This window comes from Prionailurus bengalensis, chromosome D1, assembly GCF_016509475.1.
Source record: "Prionailurus bengalensis isolate Pbe53 chromosome D1, Fcat_Pben_1.1_paternal_pri, whole genome shotgun sequence".
NCBI lineage: Eukaryota > Metazoa > Chordata > Mammalia > Carnivora > Felidae > Prionailurus > Prionailurus bengalensis.
Window position 1 is genome coordinate 49489825 of NC_057346.1, and position 14169 is coordinate 49503993.

Below are 14169 nucleotides of genomic sequence, written 5' to 3' on the forward strand. Positions count from 1 at the left end.
TTATTGCATTTTTAACCCTTCAGACACCCTCAGGAGGAAAAGAAATTTTCCATCTTTCACAGTGTAGACAGACTCTGAAAAAGAACAAATACACAGCATTGTTTCAGTAACACAATTAGGAAAAAATACAGTTCATTTGAGATACTGAGCAAGATAACTTAAGACCAGTGACTTTCGTTTCATTTTTTAAAAATTAGTTCTTAAAGTAATAGTATATATGGAATACCAAAGGTGAAACACTAAATGTATTTTTAAAATAAGTTGGTGATTAATGCTAATGAACACCCTGTCTTCTCAGTATTTTAGCATACACTCTAGTTTATTCAAGAACCCTCGTTACTCCGAAACCGATAGCCAGCCGTCAATGGGCCTGTCATCAAAAATATCCTGGGCATTTTAAACCGGGTGTTACTCCTTTAGACCTCTCTTAGTTTTTTCTTAATTGCGGCGCCAAAGCACCGTCCCTTTCCAGCTTTGGCTACTAGAGCCAACATCGATTTTTCGACATCGATTTCTTTGGACCCTTCTGCAAATCATTCCTTTATGAAAAAGCAAAGAGGGTCCGAAACTTTGCGGAGGGTTAATAAGGTTGGAGTATCAGTGACAAAAAGATAAAAATAAAATTGGGAGAAATAACCCCACTCCGTGGGTAGAAGCGGGCTCCTCCGAAGTGAAACGGGTAACCGTCCGGCGTCCCCGCAGCCCAACAAAGACACTAACCGCTCCGAGTGTCCTGTTAGCGGGCCGAAATGATGCTCTGAGCTCAGAAGTAAACCCACTCCCTCAATCTCTTAATAAGAAAAAGGAGCAAGAGGTGTAGGGGGGCCTATATACAACCCGCTGGACCGTAAGGCCGAGGCCCAGTCGGCCTCTTGATTCTGCCTCCAGCCGGACCCGCCCTACAATCTGTCCCCAGATGCCGCCTCCACCCCAGGTCCCCAGGTTCGGGCCTTAGGCTCTCCAACCGGCTTATCCTCCACCTCACCGTCCCCACTGCACCACCACTCGGCTCGCAAGCTCCCTAAAACCTCAGCCGGGATCCGCAGAATCGTCCCAGCACTCCTAACATGGCGGCCGAGTCCCCTTCGCTCCTTTCGCCCACTCCGGGCACGTCCGACCTTGGCGCATTTTGGGCATTGTAGTTCCCGCGATAGCCTCGGTGTCCTGCCAGGCCTTTAGAAGACTACGATTCCCAGAATGCACCGCTCCTGAGCATGGCTATTGGGGCCTTTTGGACAGAGGGATGATGTCATTGCAAAAACCCCACTGCATTCATTGTGCTACGGTCTATCCACCCCCCTGCTGCTGCTGGGCTTGCGATTGCCGCTTGCTCCAGCTGAGCTAAGAGTAGCAGCAGCACCAGGGCAGGGACTCACTCCAGCCCTTGGACTTAGGACATCGCAACACGTTCCCTTGCCTGCGTGACTCATTCGCACATCATTTTTGTTTATGCCTGGGGTGGGGAGAAATATCCCAAACCAGGTGAGTTGAAGTGATTTATTCAAATGGTTCTACCAAGTTATTCCTCCCGCTTAATTCTCAAGGCTTTCTTTTGGGAAGATGGGGGGCGGGAGGGCTGGAGAGGTGCTCGCAAGTGCTGCTAAGCGAAAAGCTCTGCAATTTGGGTCACTGCAAAGAACAACTCTAGCAACCTTCCCCCGCCGGAGGACCGATTCCTGCCAATTCCCTAGTCGCAACTCCCCTCAACCTTTTTGAGGGTGGAAGAGGGGGCTGGGCTGGGGAGCATGTTGGGAAGTGCTCTTGGAAAATCAGAAGAAGGCAGAGGTGGCGGACTGCAGTCCTGTCACAGACGGCCCCGAGTGCTGAGGTTTTGAGTGGGAAGGGGTGATGCGTGGGGAGAAATGGAGACAGTGATTTACTGTGGTTGCACTACTTTAGAACATTTCTATGTCGCTCGAGCAAGCACACACTATTTATTTTTAAGATGAGCGTGCTTCTCCTGAGTAGGTTAAGTTTTGTGGGGCTCTCTTTTATGTGTGTGTGCCTATGTCGTTTGTCTCGCCTTTTCTGATGATTTGAGGTGACAGTGTCCTTTAATGGTGCACTCCCTGCCAGTCAGAAACATTTCACGTGTCTAAGGAAGCTTCTCTTAAGCTGCTGGAAGCAGCATTTTTGTTAAGTGTTTTTCTTCTCCCTACTGCAGGATTGTTTGGAAGTGGAGCCGACAGATTTGTGCTCGTGTGAGTGTTTTAAATTATGTTGCAGTAGGCTCCTTGCCACTGACAATGGTACCATAATGAGTTGCCTTTTCGTGTGGCACAGTCACCAGTCACAACTAATGGTTTGGAGAAGGGATCATTAGGGAAACCCTGGTTCATTTTAACGCATTGGGGAAAGGGAAAGTTAGAAGCACTGCTAACCTTCATTTACCATTACTGAAAGGTACTCACAAGATACCTTCTGAAAGGAAGAGCGATCCTGGCTAGGGAAACTCAGGAGCATAGTAGTATTTTTTTGTTTTTTGGGTTTTGTTTTTAAGCCAACTGACGCACTTAATAGGACAGTAAGCATTCTGGCTTGTATGATTTTGGCTTTTTTCTTGTAAGAGTTATTAGGATGATTAGTGCAATAAATGTTACTTGGAGATAAACAGCTGGCTGACTCCAGAACAGATGGGGCCAGTCTTAGCTGAGAGATCTACAACCTTGGAAATGAATGGACTTGGGGTCAACCACACCCCCTCCTGGAATGTCAAAAGAAGGAGAAATGCCAGAGCATTTTATGCTTACTCCAAACTGCCAAACCTTTTTTTAGCCAGGTCAGGCATTGTGAAAGTCATTACTGGTTGTCTTCTACTGCTGAACAAATTTTGTTCATTTTTGATTCAGACCTTAGGTCTCCAAAGTTGCAGCTGGGTGATGCTTCGTTAAATGCTGCTTGTTACTGAATGCAAAGGATAGTCTATTATATGGGCTTTGTAGTAGAGTGATTTATTGGGATGCAATTAGCAGCTTTGGGATTTGGGAAAAGACTGCCTGGCTTTGCCTCTCTCTACGTTTCTCTGGTGCTTACTGTGTATTCTCCTGGCCAGCCTACCCTTTTCGCCTGTAACTTCCTTGCCCCACCCCTCTATGTCTCTTGAAGTTCTTTCAGTTTCTTTCCCTGTTTCTCCATTTACAATTCCCATTTTTCCTCTCCATGTCAAAATTTTCCTCTTATTACCAATATATCACGTCTAAGCCTTTTTCCAATCTCTGAATACCCTCCTCACCCCTTCTTTACCTTACTCAGAAACTCAATGGTGGATGTAGACTTGGTGAGTATTTATTCCACAGAGTCCTCTTGGGCTTTTCTCTCTCTTTCAGTGGGTGCCAAGCAAGATGAGCAGCAATGAGCCTGACCTTGTGGCCTTTGTGGCTTCTGTGACAGACATAATTTGGCCTCAGCAGCTTGTGGACAGTGCATGTTGCCACTGAGCGCATGTCACTGTTCTTTCCCTTGGCACCTGTATTAAGAACTGCCAGTGTGTTAGCAAGGTTTTTAAATGCTTTACCTGAGGGGCACCTGGCTGGCTCAGTCGGAAGAGCAAGAGACTCTTTACCTTGGGGTCATGGTTTGAGCCCCACATTGGGTGTAGAGATTACTTAAATAAATAAAAACTTAAAAAAATTGCTTTACATGAAATGTTCTCTTAATTCCCAAGGATAAGAAGACTTCAAATGGCTTCTGCGTCATTTAATACTTTTTTTTTTTTTTTTTTCTGATTCCTGCTCCAGTGAGTGGTGGGAAGGCCATCTTCTCTGTTGACTGCTGAGGAGCAATCCAGGTGGCCAAACTGCCTTTTTTTTTTTTTTTTTTTTTTTTTAAAGACAATTGGAGTGGCAACAGTGTTCCCTCCTGTGGTGTCTTCTTTTGGATGAAAACATTTGTTATTTTATATCGCCCCTTAAGGAGAAGGGAGTGGTGGTGGTTATGTGTGTTTGTTTAACATTTGTGCTTTTCTAGGCATTGAGTCTGACTGTTGGTAGTATGGAGGCAACCAATGTGACAGGCAGATTCAGAAGGTCTTCTAGACATGTCTCTCACCACCTTCTCATTACTCATTTTCTTAAAAAAATTTTTTTTAATGTTTATTCTTTGAAAGAGAGAGAACATGAGCAGGAGAGGGACCGAGAGAGGGAATCACAGAATCTGAAGCAGCTTCCAGGCTCTGAGCTGTTGGCACAGAGCCCGACTTGGAGCTTGAACTCACAAACCACGAGATCACCTGAGCCAAAGTCAGACGCTCAACCAACTGAGCTTCCTAGGCTCCCCTCATTACTAATTTTCTTATTTTAAGATCCTCCCCCTCCCTGATGCTTTGTAGTGTTTTAAAGGGACAAATGAGCTGACTGATGGGTTAGATTTAGCGCCATCACTGTCTCTGTGACCTTGAATAACTATGCATTTCTTTCTGCCTCTGTTTACATATTTGCAAATAGATAAGGATCCTTGCCCCTTGGCTTACTTAGCCTCCTATCATCATAGCCTGCTACCATTTGGTCCCAGTTCATCATTCTGACAGCAAATATTAATTAAGCAACTACTGTGTTTTCAGGACTGAGGATATATCAGTGGGAAGAGAGGTTTCCCCTGCCCTCATGGCATTTCTATTCTACCAGGGAGATAATCATTGGACAAGTAATCACAGTGTGATGAAGTTACTGACAAAAAGGAGATGTGCTATAAGGTCGAATAGGAGTGCCTCACTGGTGCTTTCACCCTGTCTAGGGGAATCAGAGAAGGATTCCTATAGGAGACAACACTTCAGGAAACTTGAAGAGTGAAAGTAACTTAGGTTGTCAATGAGAGGTGCTTACAGGGACACAAAGAAGGCTTCTGACAAGGGAAACTGCATGTTCAAAGTACGAAAGACAGAGGAGTGAATATGAGGGTTTGAAAGGACGTCAGTCAGTATATGGAAGCAGAGCAAAGGGGAGCGAGACCAGAGCAGGCTGGAGAGGTGGGCAGAGTGTAGAGTTTTCTGAGCCTTATGTGAATTTTGGTCTTTATTCTAACAGTAATAGGAACCTAATAAAGGGTTTTAGTTAGCTAGATGAATTATATATGTAGAATGATATGGAAAACATCACCTTAGCTGTTGTGTGAAGAAGAGATTGGAGGAAAGGACTGGCCAAAGTGAATGTGTGGATGACAAGTAGCAAGTCATTCTTGTAGTCTGCATGAGGGATGATGGTGGTTTGGGTCTAGGGTGGTGGCAGATGGCTTGGAGAGAAGGAAAGAGATTGGAGAGATGCTCAACTTGAAGATGATAACTGATAAGATTGTTGATTGAGTAGATGTGAGGATAGAGAGGAGTCAAGAGAGTTTTTCCTTGAGCAACTGGGAATGCCATTTTTAGAAAAAAAGAACACTCGACAGAGTCCAGATTTTTGTCTGTTTGTTCAAGGAGGGACTTTTGGGCAGGTTGACTCTGAAGCTCCAGACAGACATCAAGATCTTTCTCTCCTTCAGCCTGTCCGAGTGTAGGATGTGGCATAGTGGACTTGAAGACAGCTCTGTGAAGCTTTCTAAGATCAGGTGCTGCTTATTTATTAGCTGTATGATGTTGGACATGTTATATTCTATTTCTGAACTTTAGTTTCCGCATCTGTAAAATATATTTATTCTATTAATTTATGCTGATTCCCCCTAGCTGTATATGCACCATGCTAAGAATACAGTATTGAATGAGATAGTGTTTGCTTTGGCAGAATTCACTTGGTGAGAGAGACAAACATAGTCACATAAAGAGAGTGATGTAGGCCACCGTAGGAGAGCACAGCCCCAAGGAAGGCTTTCATTCTTTCTTATTGGTGAGAGGGGCAGGAGACCTTTGACCTGAGACACAAGCAAGAAAGGGCTCCAAATAGAGTATCTTGCACAGATTAGGGACTCTGAAAGTTTGTTGACTGAGTAAATTAACTTAAGTCACTGAGGGTCCATTCAAAAGCAGGAAGTATCAATGCATTGGAAGAGGACATTTAGTAATGCCAAGTGGCAAATGTGAAATGCTTTTAACAAATCCTTTAAAATGTGTTCCTGAGACCTGCAGCCTTTGAGATATTTTGTAGATGACTTTTAGGGAAATTCAGAAATATTTCAGATCTGGTTTCTTTTTGGGCTGAACTTCCTTTATTCAAGTTAGTTTCTCAAAAATAATTTTAAAATTGTATAGTGTTCCCTAAATTAGTGGGTCTCAAACTTTTGAATTTTATAACAAGCAGAATTACAAAATTACCATGACGCCAGGATCATATGTTAAAGTGTGTGTATGTGAGTGAGTGAGAGAGAGAGAGTTCGTGTGTGCATGCACATATTTTTCTGTCATATGTGTGTCTTTAGGCAAGTTATTTAAGATTGTTGTGAGGTTTAAATGAGATAATATATTTATTTATTTATTTATTTATTTTTTAATTTTTTTTTTTTCAACGTTTATTTATTTTTGGGACAGAGAGAGACAGAGCATGAACGGGGGAGGGGCAGAGAGAGAGGGAGACACAGAATCGGAAACAGGCTCCAGGCTCTGAGCCATCAGCCCAGAGCCTGACGCGGGGCTCGAACTCACGGACCACGAGATCGTGACCTGGCTGAAGTCGGACGCTTAACCGACTGCGCCACCCAGGCTCCCCGATAATATATTTTTTTAAATGTCTGGCACTATGCCTTGTATACCTGATGGTCATAGTAACTGTTTTTAACGTTATATTTATTTCTTGGTTTAAATATTTTATTTATTGGCTGATACTCACTTAATAACCACAATGATAACACAAAGAAAAAAGATAACAGTAAAACTGGACAACCTGATGCAGTGAGAAGTACACAATATCACTGATGCAGAATTCTTGCCAAAAATGTTTAACCTAAATCTAATCATGAGGAAATAATCAGGCACATCCAGATTGTGGGACATACTGCAAAACAGCTGGCCTGCAATCTTTGAAAATGTCAATGTCGTGAAAGAGAAACAAAACAAAATAAAACAAAATACATAGGGGACTGACCTAGATTAAAGGAGACTGAAGAGCTATGACAACCAAATGCAACATATAACTCTTGATTGGATCCTGGACTTTAAAAAAAAAAAAAGCTATAAAGGACATTTTGGGGGCAATTGAGGAAATTTGAATGGGAGCTGCATATTAGATAATCAGTAACAATGTTAGTTTTCTTGGATGCAATAATTCTTCCATCTGCTTAGCCTGACATATTGTGGATATTGGTGTCTAGATCAGTTGCTGTTCCTGAATGTCATCATTAGGAATGTCACACCAAAGCTAGAAGACATCAAGGATTGCTTCAGAAGACAGTGATTTTCTTGGTTACTGTCATAGGTTTAATCAGCCTATGTATGGGCTGTGATACCAATTATTGGGGATATTGTAAGGGATTTTTAACTGTCCTTTCTAAACACAATCCTGTCATTCTGTAAGAATGCAAACTTCTAGGGGTACCTGGGTGACTCCATCAGTTGAGTATCTGACTTCAGCTCAGGTCATGATCTCGCAGTTCGTGAGTTTGAGCCCCACACTGGGCTCATGCTGTCAGCACAGAGCCCACTGTGGATCCTCTGTCCCCTTTCTGTTACCCCTCCCCCACTCGCACCCGTTCTTTCTCTCTCTCTCTCTCTCTCTCTCTCAAAAATAAATAAAACATAAAAAGAAAAGAATGCAAACTTCTGGAGCTGGCACGCTATCTTTGATATTACTAGAGGTAGTGAGGTAGCTGGAGCACGAGCTGCTCCCAACGAAGAGGAAACGATGGCAAGTGGCACGTTAAATATATATCCTACATTTTTTTTTTTAACGTTTTATTTATTTTTGGGACAGAGAGAGACAGAGCATGAACGGGGGAGGGGCAGAGAGAGAGGGAGACACAGAATCGGAAGCAGACTCCAGGCTCCGAGCCATCAGCCCAGAGCCTGACGCGGGGCTCGAACTCCCGGACCGCGAGATCGTGACCTGGCTGAAGTCGGACGCTCAACCGACTGCGCCACCCAGGCACCCCTCCTACATTTTTTTTTTTTTTGAGTCTAGACATAAGATTAATCAAAATTTATTACAGAAATAGATAATGAACTGGATACAGGAGATTCCCCTTAATTACACCTCACATAGATTTGATTCCACCTCACTTTGAGATTTTGATATGTATCCCTCTGTCATTCCCCCCCCCCCACACACATATACTAATGATACTATTATAATATATATAATTCTGTTTGCTGCCTCTTAATATATTTTGAGTATTTGTCCCACACATTTGCACGTTGTTCTAACTTACCTGTCTTAAAGGCTGTGGGATACCACTGCAGTGTGCATTTGAGTATGCATCCTTTTGTGATCAACTTGTGGGATTATTTCTGTCGGATACATTTCTGGGGGTGGACATGCTTGGTCAGAGGGCATAAACAGTTCCCCGTCAATTGCTCCCCGGTTTAAATTTTTACCAACAGTCTGTGACAGTGCCATTTCTACTTACCTTTGCCAAGTCCAATAGCCACTTGGGGTAAACTCTTATTAAAGGGAAGGAAGTTGTGATGGGTGGACAGAAAGTGGGCAAAAATGGAATCACGGAGCTCCTGCTGCTTTTGTAATGGCTGTGATAATACAGGTGAGTATGTAAATAATGTGAAAATCTCTGGAAGAAAGAAATAAAATACATTTATCTCTGCCTACAACACAGTGTGATCTTTAAAAAGTGAACTGAAACAATAAAACAGCCAAGAGTTTTCCCCAGAAAATTTTTCAGAAAATTTTTGAGTTATGGTTAATTTCACTAAAATGTAGACAGCATCACCTTGAGATGAAAATAACCTCTACTGCTCACTTCCTCTCTATTGCAGTCACACAACCACACTAGAAAGGGGAATTTAAGCTCCACTTTTAAAACAGCTGAATCAGGTAGTTGAAAGACCCCACCGTTCATCTTTCTGAAGATCAATAGGAGCAATCCCAGGGCAGATTTTTGGCATTTTTTTTGGAGAAAAGGTATGAATTTAGGAGTGGCCATCAGTGAGTGACTCACTCTGTTCCAGCAGAGACCCTGGGGAAAAGATTGCAAGGTTCACAAGCTATGAATTATTTCCATTCTTATGTGGCTGGGTGGAGCACACAGATTTGAGCTCTGTGCTATGTGGAAATTTATCTCTTCAAGTCTCAGTTTCTTCTTCTATTAATTGGGGGTTATTTTGAGGTCAAAATGAGATAATGTGTCTAAAAAGACTTTGGCAAATTTATATGTACATAAATATGTGCTGTTGTTAAGGGGCTGCTGTCTCTCACTGGGGCAGCTCATATTATTCTTTCATTTAATTCCAATGCCATTTGTATTCCAAAGGACTTTTTTAAGGCATTCTGTCCTGTAATGTCTTATTGTTACTTCTTTGGCCAATATTTGTGAGCATAAGCTAAATGGGAGATTCTGTGCTGGGTTTTCTGAGAAGGAAAAAAAGGTGGAAACATCAGGAGCCTTCCTTTTATATATGTGTGTGTGTGTGTGTGTGTGTGTGTGTGTGTGTGTGTGTGTAAAGTTTATTTATTTTGAGAGTTTGAGAGTTTGTTTGTTTGTTTGTTTATTTATTTATTTATTTTGAGAAGAGGGCATGAGCAAGGGAAGGGCAGAGAGAGAGGGAGGGAGAGAATCCCAAGCAGGGTCCACATGGTCAGTGCAGAGCCAGACACAGGGCTCAATCTCACAAACAGTGAGATCATGACCTGAGCTGTGATCAAGAGTTGGACGCTTAACTAACTGAGCCACCCAGGTGCCCTGAGACTAATATCTTTTAATGAGAGTGTTCAATGAAAGATGCTTTACAAAGGTGTATTTTGTATGCTGTTTTATAATCTCAAACTCAGGGGTTGCCTGGGTGGCTCAGTTGGTTAAGTGTCTGACTTCAGCTCGGGTTATGATCTCACGATCCGTGGGTTTGAGCCCCACATCGGGCTCTGTGCTGACAGCTCAGAGCCTGGAGCTTGCTTCGGATTCTGTGTCTCCTTCTCTCTTTGACCCTCCCCTGGTCATGCACTGTCTCTCAAAAATGAATCAACATTAAAAAATAAAAAAATATATAATCTCAAAGTTAGGTGGTAGATTTTACTTCCATTTTTTCCCATATAAATGAGGAAACAATTCTTAGTGAGGTTAAGTAACTTGTTTTGTTTTGTTTTGTTTTAAAAGTTACCTAGCTTAAAAATAATTTGCAGATGTAGGCCCTAGGTAGATTTTCTGGAACCAAAACCAAAAGCATCTCCAGCTGCTTCCTGTTTTTGCCTTGCCTTCTGATCAAAAGTATAAGCTTCATGAAGGTAGGACTGGCTGGTGGCATTTACTTTGATATGGTTCCTTTTACCTTCAGGCACATGGGGAGGAGGTTTCCTTAGATCTTCAGAGTTAGTTGAAATGTGTGCGCATGTACACTTCTTTTCCCAAAAAAATCATTTAAGAGTGAGTTGCAGACGTTAGGACACTTTATCTCTAAGCTCTGGAGCATGTATCTCTTAAGACACAGGGAATTCTCCCATTTACCACAATATCATTACATTGAAACAATATTTTTCAGATTTCCACAGTTCTAATGTTTCTATAATCAGTCTCTGTTCCTTTCTCCCTCTCTCTCTGTCCCTTTGTCTCTCTCTCTCCTCTCTCTCGCCCCCTCTGCCCTTTAACACAAAGTAATTCTGTTTAGTTTCCTTTAATGTAGTGTAGTATCTCGGCCTTTTTTGTCTTTTATGACATTGAAATTTTGAAGATTTCAAGTCTATTGCCTGGTAGACCATAAATTGGATTAGTCTGATTGTTTTTTCTGTAACAAACTCCAGTTAAATGCTTGTAGTAGGAATTCCACATAGACAATGTTGCATCCTTTTCTTTGCATCACACTAGGTGACACACAGTATCAGTTTGTAACATCACTGGTGATGTGAGATTTGATCATGTGGATGAAGTGATATTGCCTTGATCTCTTCATTGTAAAGGTACCTGTTTCTCTTTGTAATAAGCAAAATTGTGCGGTGATACTTTGAGATTGTTTGAATATCCTGTTCCTCAACAACTTCTATCCAATGATTTTAATATCTACTGATAATCATGGCCTAAGTCAAACGGTGTCTATTAAAGGATGATTTACTTCTATATTTATGAACCATGTGTTTTTTTGATAGATCAGCTTTCAACTCTTCCTCTTCCTCTTCCTCCTCCTCCCCCCCTTTTTTTTTAACCTGGATTCCTCAATTCTTTTTTTCTCCCAGTGTGTTGTAATCCGTTACCAACCTTCTGCCCATTTACAAGTGAGGAAATTAAGAGTCAGAAAATACAAGTAACTTTCTGAGAGTCACAGCCAGTTAGCAGAAGAGGCCAGACGCACACCCAGTTTTGACAACTCTGTTGCCTCACTGGCAGTCCAGGAACAGAACATCACCTGATGAAATCAAGTTAAAAAGAATGAACAAGGAGGGGCGCCTGGGTGGCCCAGTCAGTTGGGCATCTGACTTTGGCTCAGGTCATGATCTCACAGCTCGTGAGTTCGAGCCTCGCATCAGGCTCTTGGAGCTTGGAGCCTGCTTTGGATTCTGTGTTTCCCTCTCGCTCTATACCTCGCCCACTCATACTCTCTCTCTCTCTCTCTCTCAAAAATAAATAAACATTAAAAAAATTAAAAAAAAAAAGAATGAACAAACATTGCATCATTGTTGCTTATAGCAAATGATTGGAAACAACCCTAAGTGTGGGTCAGTGGGAAACAGGTTAAATAAATGAGTATGTTCACACAAGGGAAACTATTAAACCACAAACAAGAATTAGGGTATTCTGTAAGTACTAATATAGAAAAATCTCAAAGGATATATTATATGAAAGAAGGAATGTGCAGAAGAGTGCATATTTTGTGAAAGAAGCAGGGATAAGAAAATACATTTGAACTTGCACAAAGAAACGCTGGAAGGATCTTAAATAACGAAGTAGTTACTGGTACAGGGCTGTAAAAATGAGTGGTATGTGTATGTGCATGCATGTGTGCATTGGGAGATTTCTTAACATTTACTATTTTATTATAAAGTTGACTTTTAAAATAGCTTTATTTAGGGGCGCCTGGGTGGCACAGTTGGTTAAGCGTCCGACTTCAGCCAGGTCATGATCTCGTGGTCCGTGAGTTCAAGCCCCGCGTCAGGCTCTGGGCTGATGGCTCAGAGCCTGGAGCCTGTTTCCGATTCTGTGTCTCCCTCTCTTTCTGCCCCTCCCCCGTTCATGCTCTGTCTCTCTCTGTCCCAAAAATAAAAATAAAAAACGTTGAAAAAAATTAAAAAATAAATAAATAAAATAGCATTATTTGGGGGCACCTGGCTGGCTCAGTCGGTTAAGCACCCAACTCTTGATTTCAGATCAGGTCATGATGTCACAGTTTGTGAGTTTGAGTCCTGCATTGGGTTCTGTATCCATAGCATGGAGCCTGCTTGGGATTCCGTCTTCCTCTCTCTCTGCCCCTCTCCCACTTGTTCCCTCTCCTCCCCCCCCACTAAAAAAAATAAATAAAAGTAAACTTAAAAAAAAAACAAAATTGGGAGAGACATAAAATCATATTTAGTTATCCATGTAATAAATTATCTCAGTATAGTGTTAAATTTACAAGGAATCATGATTATCTTAAGAAGGTTAGGGGTTGTGATCACTTGGGGCCATTTTGGGGCCAGTATTAGCATTTGGGCAACTTCCCCTTACCTTCTCTTTTTTTTTCTCTTCCCTCTTCCCCCAACTACATGGTCAAGTTTCTGATTTTGTCTGGGAGAGCCATTTGAATTAGCCATGGCAAATGTTAATTGTTTTGGCAGACAAAAAGAAGCTTGAATAAGCTTTTCCTTCTAAGACTCAAAAACTTGCCTTTCTAAGAGCTAACGTTGGAAGGAATGTTTCTGGTCTGGAAAATTCGGATAGCAACCTCAAAAGGAATTCATGTCCTAGAGGAACCGGGAGTGGGGTGGGGAGCTCAATTTCCTTTGAGACAGATTGAAATAAATACTTCTGTCTGAAACAGTACTAAAGATCAAGATCTATTTATTTCTTTCATCTTTTACTAAAAGCTTCAAAACCTGAATTATGATTAAATTCAAAATAGATTTAGCCCAAGCACCCAAAAAGCCTCAAGTAATCCTGATTTTAAAACATTCATGAGATTGGGGCACCTGGGTGGCTCAGTCGGTTAAGCGGCCGACTTCAGCTCAGGTCATGATCTCACGGTCCGTGAGTTCGAGCCCCGCGTCGGGCTCTGTGCTGACAGCTCAGAGCCTGGAGCCTGTTTCAGATTCTGTGTCTCCCTCTCTCTCTGACCCTCACCTGCTCATGCTCTGTCTCTCTCTGTCTCAAAAATAAATAAATCTTTAAAAAAAAACATTCATGAGAACTTGGACAGGCTGCTTTTCTAAACGAGATGATCTTTAGTATAAGATGTAAGTCTGTCCCTTTGAAGTGACAAAATTTCCAGCTCATGTGTTGCAACTGTATAGCTCAAGATTCCACATTCAGTGATATCAGTCCAGAATCATTGTTGCTGCTGTGGTAGTGTCTTTCTGTTTTGACTATTACCTGCTGTAAATGGTTTGGTCTGAGAATTTTTTTATGTTCTTTGCCTTTAAGGTTACCATGGCTAGGAAGCTAAATGGCATGTTTGTGCAATAAGAAGATTGTTTTTGTTGTTGTTGTTGTTGTTGTTGTTGTTGTTTTGAGTAATCTCAGTGGGGGCTTGAATGCATGACCCCGAATTAGGAGTCGCATGCTCTATTGATTGAGCCAGCCAGGCTCGAGCCTCCCCAAGTTACTTTTATTATAGGACTTTATAATAATATTGCTAAACATTTTTTGAGTTTATGATGTGTCAAGTGCTATGTTAACTGCTTTACATAAGTTGTAGCTTTTAGCTGTGTCAAAAACCACATGAGGAACTGCAGCTCTGAGAGCTTAAGTAACATGCCTAAGATTATAAGACTAATAAAATCAGATCCAGGACCAGAAATCAGGACTGTCTTACTGCAAAGCCCGTGCTTTTCTGCTGTGTGATACTACCATTTTGCAGATTTGTGGGGAAGATGATTACTTTTTCACTTCATTTTTGGATCAGATTCCTGTCTTATTTACTTAATGGATATTTACTGAGTGCCTATCACATGTTAGGCACCT

General features: G+C 41.9%; 1 protein-coding gene across 1 annotated transcript in view; it reads left to right on the forward strand.

Annotated features, from left to right (window-relative positions):
* The first annotated feature begins 1248 nt into the window (after nucleotides 1-1248).
* RAB30 (RAB30, member RAS oncogene family) overlaps nucleotides 1249-14169 on the forward strand; it is an 83878-nt gene continuing 70957 nt past the window's right edge. The window contains exon 1 of the mRNA XM_043580099.1: nucleotides 1249-1482. The gene's annotated coding sequence lies outside the window, so the exon portion shown is untranslated. The remainder of the gene's footprint in view (nucleotides 1483-14169) is intronic.